Source organism: Osmia bicornis, chromosome 8, assembly GCF_907164935.1.
Source record: "Osmia bicornis bicornis chromosome 8, iOsmBic2.1, whole genome shotgun sequence".
In the NCBI taxonomy this organism is placed as follows: domain Eukaryota; kingdom Metazoa; phylum Arthropoda; class Insecta; order Hymenoptera; family Megachilidae; genus Osmia; species Osmia bicornis.
Genome location: NC_060223.1, coordinates 6,742,385 through 6,760,792, shown reverse-complemented (window position 1 = coordinate 6,760,792; position 18,408 = coordinate 6,742,385).

The following is an 18,408-nucleotide window of genomic DNA, read 5'->3' as shown; positions in this document are numbered from 1 at the left end:
CAGCGAAGAGCTTCGAGGAGGACTCGCGCGTAAAATACGGTAAATGGAACACGAGAAAGAATGCCACGACTGTGATTCTATGTGTGTATATGTGTTTCTATGTGTGTTAGTAAACGAGCACGCGCGGCTCTCTCTCGTTTCGCGAATAAGTCTGCTTTGCATAATTAAGGGAAACGACCACCGCTTCGAAGCTTCTAATCTCCGCTCTTCTCCGTGATTTGGAGATGATCCGATGCTCTTGGATCCAACGGCGAAGAGATTGTCAGAGGCGTTGCTTGTTTCAAGGGAATGAACTTCGTTCTTGAAATTTTACTCGGTTCTCCTGTTACTTCAGACAGGAGGTAGATACGTTAGGATTTAATTTTTTGACGGACTTTTGAGAATAGGTGCAATTCTGCTCTAATTTCTACTATGATTTTCAGATTTGGTGATTTTCATAGATCTGAGATAGGAAAATTTCATTCGTTAATTACTGAAAAAGAAAAGTCCTTGGAAATTTAATTAGAGTTATTCAATTTCTAATTAGCTACTAATGTAGGTATTATTAATATAATTAAGAATGTTTAATAAAAATAATTAACAACTGCTTTTATTATTATCAACATTATTATCATTTTCATCTACTTTATAGTTATTAATGCATAGTTAGTTAGCAAGCTTTTATCGTCCCCGAGTTCCTTAATTAGTTTCTGCAATTAACAGTACAAGCTTCCGTATTTCCTGCATTATATTCCTGTTCAAATATCATTCTATATAAACTGTGTACATACGTATTACTGTACTACCGAAACGAGATGAATTAAACTGCTCGCATTTCAACGGCAAAAAAATTCCATTTGAATAATAATATTCTGTTTATTTTCCCAAATAATCATCTCATCCATTCGCTTGTTCTCTGAAACGTTCCTTTAGAAAGTTTCCAAAACGAACTCTTTTCAAACACCCCCCAACAATTTTTCACTCCTTCATCCCTTACAGAATGCAACCCCACTCGATCATCCATAATTCAAATCAGAAGCTTCTTATGCAAAGGTAGAATGCACGACCACGAAATCTCGATACAAACGAAATCATTTCCTCAACAATCATCCTTCTTTCTCGTGGAAAACGAAATTTGATTTCTCCACCGAGTCTCTTCTTCTCGAGACACTTAGGTAACTGGGTTAAATCCAAGGGCGAAGACACCGCGACGCTGGTGGCGTGAAAATTTGCATCGAAATTGTGTCGCGGAATCAAGCCCCGCGGACGAAATCCAACAGAACCCGAATATTCCACGATGACATTTACGCGGACTGTAATATATTCCCACGTCGTCGTCGCGACGATGCGTTTTCACGACGACCTGGCATTAACCGAGGACGTGTTATTAATTTCCCTTCGAGAAACGTTTCACGCGACAATTGCCCTATTACCATTTGAACAAGATGTAAAATGATGAAGATTATTCCTCCCTTATTCTTTTTTTCTGAATTCTTTCATTTTGAAAAAAAGAAAGGATAGACCCGTTGGAGATCGATAAGTGGAAATTACAAGGGTGTACGATAGACAGTTGGAAAGGAATGAAACTTAAGTCATTGTCACGGGGCAAGTGGAATTCAAAGAAACTCGGATAGAAGCAGCGGGGCTGAAAGCGGGGGTGGAAACGGTGGAAGCAAATGAAGCTCCCCTATTTGCAAAGTTCGACCCGAGTCGACTGTTCGCTGGTAAAAGAGACTTTGAGATAAGCTGGAACTTTCATCGTCGAACTGTACACTCTTCTAATGGCCCCATACACACGGCGAAAATTTTATCTCTTCGTTTGGAATCCTTTACCTTTGGCGATCATTTTAATACGATAGTTCGATATCTCCGAATCGTAACTTATACTCCACGTATTATTTTTATTGCAACAAACGACTTTAGAATTGCAAGATCTTAGATCTTGATCTCAATTAATTTTTAATTATTGGTCAAAGGATTAATATCAGCCATCTATGGTGTTTCATTGAGACAAAGAATCGTAGATTAATTCTGTGAAGGTATTCGATGCAGAAAAGGTCGTGGTAGATAAATATTAAAAAAATAAGGACAAGCAACATCAATCTGGACGTTGAAACGAGTAGCCTCTGTCGATATAAGGAGATTTCATTCGACCACGAATAAAATGATACTGAAGGAAGATAATGAATGGAGATCAAAGATTCTTTGTGCTTCTAAGAAACCTACGGCGACTCAGAGAGGATCTTGTTCTAGAATAATTATCGGTTTAAATGAAATATAGGAAAGGGTTAAATTTGGAAGAAATATATATTACCTTAATTAAAAAAGGAAATTACACAATCGAAAAGTATATATCTATACAGTTTTATTTTCTCATTTCTTATGGCGAACCATGGAGAGAGCCACTCTGAAAAAATGTGTAGAAACAGAAATTGGTTGGTCGAACCGTTGGCGATCAAAGAAGGTGTTAAAGTTATTCGCGAAAGTCGTACTCGTTAGCCGAGGTCGGCGAGAAACGAAATAAGTGAGGGAAGGGTGGGGTAAAAAAAAACCGTTTCCAACTTATCGAATAAATTTAACGAAGCAGTGCGCGAGCTTGGAAAAGGCTTCTTGTTCGAAAGCAGCGCACGAGCTCGAGGCTTGCGTTAGAACCTCCTCATTATCGAAGCTTTCGGCGGCATAAAAGCGGCGTTTACGTGGCAACTTGACATCGTTTCGCGTGCAAAGTACATCTGGCCCGGGGTTTAAAACGCGCTCGAGACCCCAGGCGTTGACATTGTTGCGCTCCGTCCACCTCGGTAGCGGGCGCGAACGGCTTCGTGCGAGTGTTTTCCAGCGAACTCCACTTCTTTGATGTATGGCCCTCTGCGCATGTTGTCGACGCTGAACGAATTATTGGTTTAGAAAATATCGTCGAACGTGGGTAACTTTGCTTGTTGTACGTCGTTTGCCGTGATTAACAGTAATATACAGGCTGATTCAAAAGAAAAAAAAAAAAAAATTTCTACCAATTTTTATATAGAAACATAATCGGGGATATTACACCCATCGGTGTCAATTTTTGGTTAACCAGAGGGACACGAGCATCGTGTCGACTTTCGCAAGATTAACAGGATCCCCTCAATGATTAACACGGTTAAAGGCGTGGTCGGAACGCAGCTCTTGTTGGCCTGAAACCCGAGAACCCGGTCTCCATTTACATGTATCTTGGATGCAGAACAGTGCTCGCTGAAACATTGATCCTTACCGTACGATTACTACCCTCCTCTGCTCTTATTATTCGCTGTACACCGTCTCTGTTACCTTTTAAAATCCACCACTTCTCGAAAGAACACCCTTACCTCTTTGAATATCAATCAACTCCCCTCGTACAATCTACGTAATTCTTTTTTTTTTATATCTGTTTATAAAAATAATCAGTGGAATTATTACTTGAGATTTCTTTCCTCTGCGAAGTATATCCAACTCGTCTTACCAATCAAACATCAACAGAATTTGACCCATAATCAATGAATCAACCTATCCGCATCGAAATCCAAACTACTGAGCAACGATCCTCCCCCGCGTTCTCCGCAAACAAAGCCCCATAACCGGGAAGAACAACATCATCTCCTCGGAACAGGAGCAAACAAGCATTGTTACCAGGAGTCAGTGGAATTCCCAGACTCTCCAGGCCAATAACCAGGCCCGGAAAAGTTCCGATCATTGTTGGGGAATGTAAAAAGGTACGCGTGATCCCTCATCGATATCCCGGCTGCCGTTGAGGGAGATAATCAATCGGAGGAAAGGGGAGAGTAAGCGGGTATCTTATCAAAGTTGGCCCATCTTCGTGGAAGTTGCTCCCGACGTAGGTGTACGTACCCGTGTTCTTCGCATTCGATACGGGAAGGGGTTGGTAACGCGTGACAAAGACGGACGGGGTGCCTTTGGATGTAAGAGACGAGGATGGTACAAGGGTTGCGCTAACTTTCGCGTCTGTGTGCTGCCGGCATTGCCAGGAGGAAGTTCGTCGATCAGAGTTGCGAAGCACAGCCCTGTTATATCGGCGATGTCTGTGCGTACAGGGTGTCCCATGTAATTGGGTCATATTGCACCCTTAATACTATCAAAGATCAAAGAACATATCATAAAGGAAGATGAAATTATATTTTAAAAAATTAAACATTCTAAAACGAAATCAATGCATTTATATGCATCGGTGCATCCTGAGAGTGCAATTGCACTTTGATTTCTTTTAATAATTTTATTTTGTTACTTCAGATGATGAAAATACTCCTTTATATTTTTCTTTCTTTTTCGATTATTTTAAAATAAAGCTGGTCCAATTTGTATGGTACACCCTGTACATCTCTAGAGGAATGGTACGAACCTTCGTGAGCATCTTCCACTTTGTCACAAGAGCAGGAGAGAGACCGAGGCAACGTAAACGGAGAGTTACGCCGCGGGTTATACAGACCCCTTTGCTTCTTGCTAGCTGAATCATTCCCCGATGACTTTCCAACACTTGTGACGTTGCTTGGCAATTTTTCAGCTGGAAAGATAAACCGGGTTGCAAGGACAGTTCCCGGAAGCGGGGACGAGGTGACAATGAGGGAAAGTGAGTTTCTACGTACAGCGAGGGTTGGAAGTTGTCTTGCTTCCCTTCTATGCTAGTTTAAAGGGTAGTTTTCTGGGAATGTTTGAAGTTGGTTGAAAGAGGAAGGAGAACTTGTGATTCCTTGATTTCTGACGTAGAATTTCGTCTCTTGGTGTAGACTGCAGTTTCACTAGAGTGAAGTTATATTGTATATCATTTTAGCGATTCAATTTTTCACCAAGGGAAATTTAAATCCCGATTTTTGTTTTTTAATATGAAACAGGGCGATCGACGATGAGTTATCGAATCCATCAGATCTTTAGTTACACAAGATTGTCGAATAATTCCACAAAAGGTTTCGATCCACCGCAAGAGGTTTCGAAGGGGGATGAAAAGAGATAGAATTGGGAGGAGGATGAGAGGACTTTCAGTGGATTACCTAGTTACCTAGTAGATTCTAGCTTTATACGCGGAGACACTCGGTGTTGGAACAAAGGATCTACGTGTACGTATGTATATGCGATCTACACGAAGGAATAGGAATTTCTGGCAAGCACTTTGGTCGCGAATATAACCGATTCTCTCATATTCAAGATATTCGTCGATTTACAGGATGAAATACCATTCTCCTCGAATAAACTTATTAGTTATTCCGCCTTTGATTAATTAACACTGGGAATTTCTTGTCTATTATTATAACGAATAATTTTGTTGAATATTTGAAAATTCAATGCAGAAAGTGAGCGACTCAGGTATTCTAGAAATTATGAATATTAAATATAGAAACTGAACTGCTATAAAGGTATTTTAAGAAGAATAAAATTCCAAAAGGAGATCAACGCAGCCGACGCTTCTATTTCATTTGAAAGGCCGTTTATTAAATTTCTCGTGTTATACACGTATATATACGCCACCTATTTTCACGCTTTCCTTCCTTTTTTCCCCCTTTTTTTTTTCTTCTTTTTTTTCGCCTTAGTACACTCGCATACCATTCCATTCCCCGTGGCAAGCTCGTGTTCTATTTAAATAAGAGGACGTTGTAACGTAGCTTCTAGCTAACAAGCTGCTCTAAATTCCCTTTAAACTAAATTTCTACGAAACGGTGCATTTCAAATTCCCTCTCTTAAATTTCGAAAATTCTATCGTTCGAATGCATCGATGCCAACGGGGCAAAAACAAACGAATCAACAAGCGTTGAGTTCTTGCGCGACACTTTTATGCTATCCAGTTGTAGATTTAATGATTCAAAATAAATTTAAATCTGAAGGGTATTATTTTTTCTTAAAAAAAAAAGATTCTACTGTGAGTCAATTCTTCTGTCGCTTTACTTTCAAATGAAAAACTTCCGTGCAATGCTTTGAGTTTTTTAGTTCGAACGATAGAAAAAGTGAAGGAACCAGGTGAAGTAGGTGTTAAAGAAAAAGATAGGCGTTAATTACCCGCTCGTCGATCAGGTTACCCGCGAAAATGATGACTCGGACCAACACAGATTCAGGGACAAAATCGGTCTTCGAGAGATCGGCGTAAGATTTAATCAGAAAGTTTATTAATTTCCTCAGGATCCTCGAATTATGATGCTGCCAAGCTCGATAAGAAGTTTACGGAGGGTAAATGTTTATTTAAGCCGCTATTTGCGCGTGGGATCGTCTAGCCTCTAATTGGAACCGGAATCTTTAACGATATTGGCTGATCCGTTTCGCGAACTAGACCTCTTTCAAGTTTTCGCGAAACGTGTACCGTGGTAATTATCCAATCATGGCAATAAATAAATGCGAAATAGATCATTTAAGCGGGTACCCTAATCAATTTTCAATTTTCTCAAAAACTAAGTCTCGTATCATAAAACTGTATCCCACATTTTACTCATTTTTTAACATAGAATCACCACCTATTTGCTCGAATCGCCAATCACACCCCATTTCGCGTAATAATCGAATAAGTGATAAAACAAGTAGTATAAGTCAGTATATGGTCAGACAAGTGTCTAAATTTTACTCTACTTCTTTAGATATCATTTTTCCAATATACCAAATTATTTCCTATCAAAATTTGACTGTCTACATTTAATTGAAACACCATTGCATAGAATTTCTTGGTCCGGGTCATAATTGTCCCAGGATTAATAACTCTTATCATAACTTAACATACTAAATACAGGTATTTCTATCTTGACTGCGAACGGGTTAAAAAAATGCAGTACACTAAAAACCCATTCATTAACCAATTTATTCGGCGTCGAAAGTTCGCAGAAAACATTTACCCGGGAACTTTGTTCCGGAAACAAACTTCGTAGCAACGGTACAAGCCGACAGGGAAACCGTTTTATAGCGAACTTCTCGCGTTATTCCCCGTGATCATCTCCAGCCGGATGATCGAAAAAGACTTCCGGTACGTTTATCGAGGTCTGAAAGGGTAGTTTCGAGGCTATCGTAGACATAATTGCCTGTTTCTCGGCTCCATCAGCTCCTGTTGCAAATCCTATCTCCCTTGTTCAATTCGCGAACAACGCGGCGAACAGAGGGGGATCCGGAAGTCGATGCAATGTCGAAATTAATCCGAGGGCAGAACGTCGACGAAGGAAGACGGGAAACGACGAATCTTTCTCCGGCTTTTACGTTCCCTCGTTATTTTCTGATCCGTCGACGACAGGATCGCGGAAAGATTTATAGACAACCTGTCGCTTGCACGATGAACAGTGCAATACTTATTTTTTACGCCGGCCATAGACGGAACACGGAAGCTTCGTCGATAACGGAAGCTGTACACTATGCGACAACGGCTTCCACCACCATCAGCCAACCCCCATCCCTCTCCCTTTTTCTACTCTTATTCCCTTGTCCTCGCTGGCTCTTCCGTTTTCCTCTACAACGCTGATCTCGTTTTGTTGGAAACGCAGTCGTACGGGAGTTCGAGCTTTTAAGAGAGTAGCTATTGAAGTATGGTGTTCATATTGAATGGGATATTGAGGATTATTGATCAGACACTGAGTTGAGGTTCTTCGGGAATATTTTACAAGGTAATTGGAAATTTCAGCTGACAATGGGAATTGAAGTTTTCGAATGATTAATAGGTAGAATATGAAACTTGAAATTTTAAATCAAATATTGAATATGCAACAGGAAACCTTTTTGAAATTGCGGATGTTTAATTTAAGATTTCGAGTTTCAAATTTGAGAGGATAAAATGAATCCTGTTAACTTCCAGACGGTTTCCAACAAAAAAAGTACAAAGTATAAACGAAACTTCAATCCCATCCTCCCGTTGGAAAAAAGTAAATTGCTTTACGATGGAAATCCTCTCTCAATTTTATCCAATTGTTGGCAAATCAAAGTATATCGTATTCATTAATTGGCCGCCGTTTTTCCAAGCAACGAAACCACGGAATACACTCGAATCCGAAAATTCCCCACGAACAACTACTCTAGACCGCTAATAAACGTTGCTCGGTGGAAAAAGTCGAAAAAAGGAAGGGTACTGGTAACGTTTCGCGCAGAATAGCGTGGATGCTCGAGAGGAGAAAAGGGGCCCACATTTTAACGTGGCCAGTTTTTCGTTTCAAGCTCGCACTTCACCATTTTCCACGAGTCATTGTCTTTCCTTTTTCATCGTTGATTCTTCGCTGGAGGAAACATCTAATTACCTTTCTCGCTTTCCCGCTTCTCGTCTGCCCGTCACCCGTTTGAATTTTCATGCTCTCCTCGATACACCATTCACGCTTGTCTTTCTTCTTTCACGCGTTATTGCTTCAATCATTCCACTCCGATGATTATCCGTCAGCCAGGACTGTTTCAGATTTTATTAAACCACCGTAGCAATCGCATTTGCATATTTCTTGCCATCGTCTCTTTCTTTGCTTTCGCATAATTCCCGACGTTTCGCCACCCCCCTCGTTGCACCCCCTCGTTGCACCCCCTCGAGCGTTATTTACTTCTCGTTACCTCGGCTCTTCCTGTTTCCGCGATTCTTTGAAAAGTTTTCGCGCGGAAAATTTTCTAAATCCTTTTCACTTTTTTTTTCGGAATTAAAAATTTCGCTTCCTATCTTAGGCGAAGAATACGATTTTAAATCCGTGAAAGAAGATAATAATTAGAATATCATGTGTTTGAATCGTGCAAGTTACATATTGAATTACGTCCGCCGAAATGGAAGAGGAAAACGGAAGTGGAAGCGGGAGAACGATAGATCGAACGGAGCGCATGGTAGCGCGCTAAAGTGAGACGTTAAATTCTCCTTCGTTTCCGGCGGAAATCCCGGCGGCCGGTTTACGCCGCATTGATAACGCAGTTTGCATAAAACGGCCGTTTTATCGGCGTCCCGTCGAATATCGGGTCTGCTAACGCTGCTCCCATCTCGCGCGAGGCTGATGGAAGAGGCGGAAGAGGGGGAGTAGAAATTTGTAATCTGCTCCAATAAAAATGAAGCATACCTGTTTGCCAGCGATCGGTGAAATATGGGCCAATAATGCGATCGTCTATCACGTCTATCGCGCCTCGTCGCATTGATACGACGTATCTGTCGCGCGAGAAACGAGAAATTTCAACCATGATCGTCCGACAAATTTCAACGCTTCACGTCCGGACTTGCTATAATTTATTCGAATTTCAACACTGTCCAAAGATCTCTTATGTCGTTGTATCGTTAACAATTTTCTTGTCAAATTTGTTAAAATTTGATAAATAACTCTGTTCTTTCAAAAACAAATTTAAGATATTATAATTTAATATCAACCTTGGTATAATAGAATCTAGGTCAAAACTTATAAAATATGTACAAGAATATTAATCTAAAGTTAATTAGAAGAACTGGAAGAATAATTTTTAAAGAAACTATGTCACATTTAGAAAATGAAAAAAATTGTATCTCTCTCCATGGTCCGCCCTTCGAGGGTTAATCTAAAATCTGTGCAGCTATCTGTACATTGATGAAAATGGACGGAAGGATAACAAAGCGCATGAAAAGAGGACATAAAGCGGATTCCAGATGGCACTGGAAAACGAATGGGGGTTTTATCAATACATATAAATTTGTATGTACGAAAAAATTTATTCGTACGAGTTAAACAGAATGATATTTTCGTATCAAACGTTCCAGATGAAGAGGATTATCTCCGCGTTATCGATGCACGAATTTTGAACGAAATAAATTACAGCAGATCCGTAGCATGTAAATAGAGTCTGGCAGGATGTGTCGATGCATAAATGGAGGCACGCCAACAGGTTCATCAATATTCCTAAATGGAGGTGTCATAAATGTCTTATACTCGCTAGCGGTCCATCCGTTTCGAGGAGCCAGTGGAATTATTTAAAATAAAAAAATTTCCAACCTGGTTGTGCGATCACCATTTTCAGAGAGCCGATCAAATATTTATGTTTCGATAACGGAACCTTTTCATTCCGAAGGAATTCGATAGTTCTCTCGTCGCGAATGTTCGACGTATTGTTCAACTCCGTGATCGATTTCTCCTTTTGTTTTTTATTCTAGTAAAGTTCGTTTCAATAAGCTCGTCATTTTTCCCCCGTTGAACGCGAAATTCGTGTCGCAGTCGATAATTAAACGCCTCAATTTTTCATAATACTCGAGCAGAAACAGGAGTTTCTATATTTTTTTTTCTGAAAGCTTCAAACACACAATATTCCATATCCCAAGAGCTCTTAATTTCTCTTTCTGCAAACAAATGTGCTTTCAAATAAAGATGAAAGCAAGCTTTGAAGCCAGTTTCTTTCATAAAAGGTATACCGTTTCATCTGGAAGCGTCATTTTATGAAAATTTCAAAACTCCTTGTCTTCTTCGTATACAGATCAATTATCAAAGGATCTTAAATTGTATAATGATTAATCGATGAACTTTTTTCTCGACTCATTTTAGAATCAATTTTTTAAAGACCTTAAGTACGGAAACGAAAAAGGGAAAAAGCGTTCCTTAATTCCAGCTTAGTTTTTCGCAGCTAGTCGCTTTCTTTCGGTCTCATGAAAATGAACAAAACCGCCAGCCAGCCTAATCCCTTGCACTTAACTTACAAATGCAGTACAAGAAGGTAGGATTATTCGCTTAAATACTTCCCAGCCGTGGCGGGTTTCCATTTTGCGGCGTGCAACGGGACGAAAAATCGGCGCCGGTCTCCGAGAGACGTGGCCGAGTCGAGGTTCTTTTTTCGGTAAAGAGGGCCAAGGGGGTAATTATCTATTTCTTAGCTCCATTACACCTGAAGGACGAGCAAGGGCCGGCGAGAAAAGCGGCGCGGCCGTTGGACGTGACGGGAAATAAGAACAGGTCGAGTGGCAGCCGGAAATTACAGAGTCTACAAGTAGGGAACACTGACACTACCGCTGACAATATGTACCCTAGAGAACCCATGACCACCGAGTAACCGTGAACCTTCTCGACGATACCCTTGTCTCGCATCGTCGAGCAATTGTTGTTGTTTAAGCTCAGGAAGATGGTTCTTATAAGGGTTGCCCTGAAAATTTGCAGAATTTACTGGTGAAATGAAATTTAATAACGCTTGGACAATGCAATGAAAAAATATACAAAAAGAATGAAATTTAGAAAATGAAAATAATATAAAATACAGAATTGAGAATGTTATTAAAATTGGGTCTCTCTCCATGGTCCGCCACTCGAGAGTTAATCAATCGAAGTACAAGTTATTTATCAATGAAATTCTAAGATAAATCAATAACTTTGAAACAAGTCTAAAATAATTCGCGCAGAGTGTACTATACTTCATCGTCACCGATCTCACGATCGCACGTTTCCTCTTATCGGGCAATATCCCGTCTCAGGGGCAACTTACCCTTAAACGAAGTGGATCCGTCGAACTCTCTTACAAAATACTGCTCGAACGAGGAAGGAAACATCCGAGACAACCGCTGCACGGACGAAAAAGTGTCCCCGGTGGCTAGTGTCCGTCGGCCAATAAGCTCTGCTTCTGATCGTCCTCCTCTTTCCACTGGATGCTCGGTGTGGTACGCGTCTCTCGGACAATTTTCTATGTAGACGGAAGAAAAAGAAAAAGGGATACCGGGGCTCTGTAGCATCCCGGACGAAACACGTGAGAGGCGAGCCGATAGTTGGCTTAGTGACAGACTCCAATCTCCGGCTATTCTTTCGAAGACACCTCCGTCTAAGGTTGCCGCCAACCCCTTCACCCTCCGCCAGTCGTGCTCCGCTTCTTTCTTCCGCGCGGAGGTTATGGGGCACTTTTCTTAAATGGCGAGGAACGATAAGAAGGAGGACCGTTTGATGAATCGGCGCGGTACCACGTCCGGCATACGTAAACCCTCCGGGAGGTGGTGGTTCGTAGGGGATGAACGATGCCCTCGCCGGGACGAGAATGCCGAGGAAAGCAAACCCTCTCCGCGCTGCTTCGAAACACTTAAAAGTGATTACAGGAAAACTCTCTAGCTGTTGAAACCCGCTCGCCACTTTGCTAATACCGTGAAGTTGGGAACGAGGTCGCCGGTACTGGGTCCGATTAAAAAGTGTTAAGCCCAATTTCAGGGATCTATTCCAGGGGTAGACGTTTCAGGGAGCCGATTTCAAGGCGAATATTTCAATTATACGTCTATTTAAATGAATCCGATTACTATGGTGATGATATACAATTATTCGAACAACGATCGAAGTTTAAACAGCGCCACGGATTGAAAATATGGCGCAATGAGTCGTTCTGAAACTCGAACTTTCAACGACTACGTATTCCACGATCGTAAATACGTCGGAAAATATTGGGAAGGGGTCACTGGTGTTCATTCGTCATTGATTTTCTTCTCGTTCCCCTTGAAATACGATAATTCAATGGTATAACTCGTTTCAAATTATCAATACCCTGTTCGAAAGTTCAATTACCAGTCTTTTGTTCGTTGATAATAGAATTTTCACTTATTGTTGTTCAATTCTGCGAGTTGTCTGATTATTGACGTGTTTGTACTACTTGTTTGGGCAAGGAGCTCCTGAAATACTGTATGTCTGACTATATATTGACTTATTCTACTTAATCGCCTCTTTAAGTGGTATTGGACTGTCTATTTGGATAGGTGTTATCTTTATTTCACTTTCTTTATGATTCTACTACTATTTTAATTAAAATTAATGATTTTTAATTTGTTTCTTGCCCTTTTTTCATTTATTTCATTAAATTTGTCCTATCAAATTGGGCTTAGAATTCTCTAAATTAATTCAATTAATCTCCACTTTGTAATTTTCATTCTAGCTCATAATTTTTTATTATTTTATATACGAATAATGTGCAACTATCGATCATTAATCTCGTCCACTAAAATATTAATCCGATGCTCATAAATCCCTATTAAACAATCTAAACTAACGTTGGTATATTTTAATGCTTTAACCCGATCCCAGTTTACACCTGAACAACAATCCAACAACACTCGTCTAGTTGCCAGTTAGCCAATAATTAATCTTCCAAGTAATTATACATAGTCGTTGAACATGTTCTGAAGTAATAGAACCTCGAATTAACAAGAAAGAAAACATTGGTATCTTATTTTAATCGATAGAATTCCTTCGGGAAATTCGATGAAGATTAATAATCACACCAGAATGCTCGTAACTCATTGTCTTTCCTGTACTTATCGAATATTAGCCTGTTATCAATGAAGAACGTGGAAACAGGATGCATTTACGTAATTGTGAGGTGTAATGAGAGCAAACACGAAATACATCCTTGTTTCCGTGAAGCTCGCATGATCGAGACGCTTAAAGACGTTCATGAGAAAGACAATCGCGTGACCAGCCACCCTTACACTTCCATTTCATCCCCCAATCACCCTGTTGTTCCTCCGGGACGCTTGTGATCACTTTCATTGCAGCTTCGATTGAACGACGATTATTCACTTGGCATTCTAAGCTTTTAACTTACAGCTGAAGAAAAGGTGAAGATCGGTTTTTGAAGAGTTAATTAATTTATTGAATTTGAATATTACAGAAAAACGTTGATCGCGAATTCTAACGACAATGTCGAAGCGATACGAAACAGCAATTATCAGGCTGAAACAAAAGTTTAGCCGCTTTGTCAGCGAACCTTAACTGAGACAAGGTTGCATAAACGTAAAGTAATTAACCGCTGATTGCGATCCTCGAACCTCTTTAAACCTTTCAACAAGTTTTTCAATCTCGCGTTTATAGCGACTCGTCGCTCTTCGATTTAAAAAAAAAAACGAGAACGTCGCGATCAAACATGACTTTGTCCTTAATTAACACAAAAAAGGGAACAAGCATTTCATTTATCGTTCTACGTTCCTGTCGATTGGAAATCTAACAAATTTTAAATTAAAATATCGAAGGGATGGAAAACGGGGCTGATCAAAAATTTATTAGAATGAATTAATTCATGGAACCCTGGTTCATTAATGCTGAAAGTTTCCAACGATACTGTATTTATAGAGAAGTGGAATGATGAGAAGAGAAACAACGTGGGCTGAATTAGAGAGCAGCTTTAAATTGCTCTGAAATTGATTGGAAACGATTCTAGGCGATATCGTGTGTTAACCGTGATGCATAGCCTCGAATAGGGGAATACGTGGTCGGTTAAAAAGGCTTTCTAAGAGAACCATGGGCGTTTGCTTTGTCTGAGGGGAAATTAGATATTGTTGGATCAGGGAACAATTTATTTGCCTGATAAAATTTGCGCGATTAATCGTGAAATAAGAATTGGATGTACTAATTTCTATAAAATTTTAATTTGAATTCGTATTTCTATTACTATTACTATTACTACTGTTACTACTGTTATTAACCCTCGGTTGGCGGACCATGGAGAGAGTCCCAATTTTAATTTAACTTTTCATTTCATATTATTTTCATTTTCTAAAACTTACACTGTTCCTTTGAAAATTATAATTATCTATTTTGTAAATTTGGGTCACCATTGACACATTCAAGGGTTTTAATTTTATTTTATCTAATCAAAAGATTGCAAGATAGTAAATTTTCTCTGCAGTCTATCCAGGTATCAATAAGGCCGCATCGGGGAGCAATAACCCTAAAAAAGCCACTTAATGTTGTAGTCGATGGTAAAATCGCAGGAGGATCGCGTAAAGTATCGTTCAGGTGCTTACGTTGGACGCAATCTCGCGAGAGTTTTACGAAAAACCATAATTTCTTCGCTCGCTATCTACTTTAGCGAACGTTCCTCCTGCCGTTATCATTGTTCGGAGTCTACTTTACTTCCTCCCGTCTGGAAGGTGGGTATCGGTAAAAAGGCCAACAACGATCGATCGGAAGCGATAGATAACAGCCGTAGGACGTTCGACTAATCAAAATCGAAGAGGAATAGTAGGAACGGGGGAGAGAAAGTTATAGCCGCGTCCATTAACACGATATGGTGTCGCTGCACGCGAAACGTCCGTTTGCCAACCCCCGTGAATATGAATTACAGTTTCGTACTCGAACGAACTGGACTAAACCGCAACTACCCCTTTGCGCGTTCTAGCAAAGTCATCCTGCGAAATGAATGAACCGACCGGCTGAATTGCTGGTTTAATATTTTGATAAGAGTGCCTCGATGAAAAGTGCGTTGTAATCGTTAATAACTTTACCAGTTAGAAATGTCATTGCTGATAGAAAGAATTAATCGCGTGACGGGGTGAAATTAACGAGGAAATATTTTATTTCAGATCCTTCGTCAAAATTGTCGAGTCTAACTAGTTCTAATACAGTTCTACATTTTCGACCTAATTATAATATTAATGTAATTCAAACCTTTATCTATGAATCACTTTCTACCGTGCTGAAAGGATTATTCGTTATGATCGTTGGTAAATTGAAACATGACTGATGAACCGAAAAGTTAACAAGACATTGACTAATAGACGTTAACTTGCTAAACACGGCTTGATTTATGCGTACGCGTTTTAACTCCGTATATACTGTACGAACTCGAGATGAACTGTGTAGATTTCGCTTATAAGCCAAATAACTTTCGAGTTACTGTATCTACGAACGCGAATAGAGTGATTTAACCTACTTGAAGCTATAAAATTATTAAGATCTACGGAAAAGTGAAATGAAAATTCCGTTGGATGGTGCAGTCGTCGTTTAACCACCGGAAGTGGGGCTCTCGAACGTGTCGTTTAATTAAGAAGCTGATGGTCCACGCGCCGTAATTCGCTCATAATCCCGGAAGTATGTTCTCCTGTAGAGCATAAAACTAATGTTCCAAGTTCACGAGCGACGTATCCTCCTTAGATGCATCGTTAACCCTTATTATTCGCGGATTCAGAAACATCCAGGAGTCTAAGAGCTCGTTTAGAAAATATGAATGTTTTTTTTTTAAATGATCGATTAATAAAAATTTCTTGTTTGATGTATCGATAGCCGTAGCCGATCTAGCGTTATTGTTATAGGGGAGATGAAATATTCAGAGGGTCGTGAAAATACGGGAAAGACATTTAAATATTGCTATGATACAACGCCTCTTAGCGTTCGCATGATTTTTTTAACGCCACTTCGCAGAATGCTCGCTCACATCCGGTGAATCGTTCCTCCGGCAATTCCGCAAAGAGCACAATGCGTCCCTTAAAAGCGACCGCATCAGAAATTTTACAGGGAAATTCTTCGAGATCTCAAGCTATGAATTGGCTAATCTATTGTTTGTTTCAAAGAAAAAACAGACGTTGTCAGAAAGACATTTTAATTTTTAAAAAAGTATCAATTTTACAGAAGTTGCGAAATTGTTATTTGAAATCACACCCCTTGCATTTATCACCGTGAAATCCCGCGGGATTCGAGGTTATACCGAACGATTTAAGGGAAACGGGAGTGATGGAAGTATAACGAAAGAGGACAGGTCGAGGCCATCCCGGTAAAACGTATAAATAATAGAAAGCCGGGATAAGTTTCGTTGCTCTTAGAGCGCCTCATATGTCCCCCGCGTAAAGGAGGAGGGATAAGAGGTTGCTTTTAAGGGCATAAAATACGTAGACACGTAAGAATACCTGCGCACACGTGAGCCAGTTGCTTTAACCCTCCTTCCCCTTTGAAACACCACATTTCTTCCCTCTAAAGGATTCCTTAAGTAAGTGATTTTCGATCGGAATTATATAAACCACCCTAATGACCAATGCCTAGAATTACCCTCTATATACGATTCAAAATTTTATAAATTAATTAAAAGAAATTTATTCGTTACTATTTTAAGTATTAATATGCAAAAGCTCATTAAAATTTAAGTGGGTCACTCGTGAAAACCTCGGTGATGTTTCGTTCGAAAATTTTCTTCCCTCCTCTAGTATTTTTCTTGCCCATTTTCCCGTTTTTCCCTCCACCTTTTCCGACGTTTAATTTCAGTATTTATTCGTCGGGAATACGAGGCCGTGAAATAATCATTGGTTCGCCGTAAACGGGCAGGGGGTACGAGAAGGTTCTCGCACGAGAAACGTTTGACACGCTGCTACGTGTGTAATAGCTGCGGTTAATTAATTGAATTACAGCGACATTAATGCGGCAGTTTTAACTGGGACCGACGTTAAACCGACGCAATTAGAAGATCGATAATATAGCGACACGCATCGTCGATTCTTTTAATTGAATTTCGTTCAACCCCTGTCTCGTTAACCACCGTGCAATTGTTCCTCCCTATAAAAGAAAGTCGAACCGTTATATTTTTATTATGTACATACGTTCTCCTGTCTCGATATAAATAGTTTTATTTCGATTTAATTTCATATTAAGTGGAAAATTAATATTCATCAATTTATTTTCACTTTGAAGCGACAAAATTTTATTATCACATATTTGCGTAGAATAATTACACGTTGTTGAATTAGTAATTAATAGCACGAATAATTGCTAAAGTGTGTTTATAGTAAATTGAAAATTCATTTGTTCAAAACCTAATATCTAGATTATAAATTAAAATTCAGTGTGGAAAATATAAAAAAGAGGAAGAACGTTTGAATGGTGGAAAAATAATTTTCCTCGACGAGAAAACTTGTCGGGAAAAACGAGTCCCGATATTTTTGCAACACCTGCGCCCACATTCGCAACAATTAAATTTTATTCACGGTTCGTCGGGGGTTGCACGCGCAACGGTTCAAAGGGGTCGGAAGCGGTAGCTCGCCAGGTTCCTTCTTTTCGCGCAATCGCTACAAATTATTATTAGCACGTGTTCCTCGTACGTGTATGCCCGTACGAGTGTGCAACACTTTCGACGGAATAACCACGAACGTTCAGCCGTGAACTCGGCAAACACAGGACGCGCGAAAGCGCCGCTTAAATAAGCCGCTGGAAAATTCCGAGAGCAGAGAAAACCCGGCCGTTTGCGGCTGAACGTTTCCACGACGCGAGTCGAATCAGAAAAATCAAGAGCCACGAATTCTCTGCGCCACCGGTGTTTAAGTGTCGGGGGGAAAAATCGGGCAAAATGATGCGACACTGGAGAAGGAAAAGTTTTTTCAAGGATAAAATGGGAGGGAAGTTACGACCGGCACGGCACTTGTTGAATTTTTGATTGGTACGCTTTGAAATGGGGGAGTAAGCAAGGGGATGAAATTATAATTAATAGAGTAGAGATATAGGCCGTGCGTCGCCGACTCTTCGGAAAGATTCTTAGAGAGAAAAGTTTCTAATTCCCAACTTAAAATATTATAATTCTAAAATACAATTTTATTCAAAATCTCTTAAATTCATTAAAGGAAATTGCAAGGGTTAAAGAAAGAAATTGAAACCAAAAGAATTCTTCTTCATCGAAAAGCAACCCCATAAAAAAATTCTGTAAGTACTAGAGTTCGGAGAGGAAAAAAGAGGAGGGGTTTAACGTCACCCTCTCGGTGTTTATATTTAATGGCTATCCTGAATCTGGACGTGGCGCACCCTGGTCTAACCCCATTCG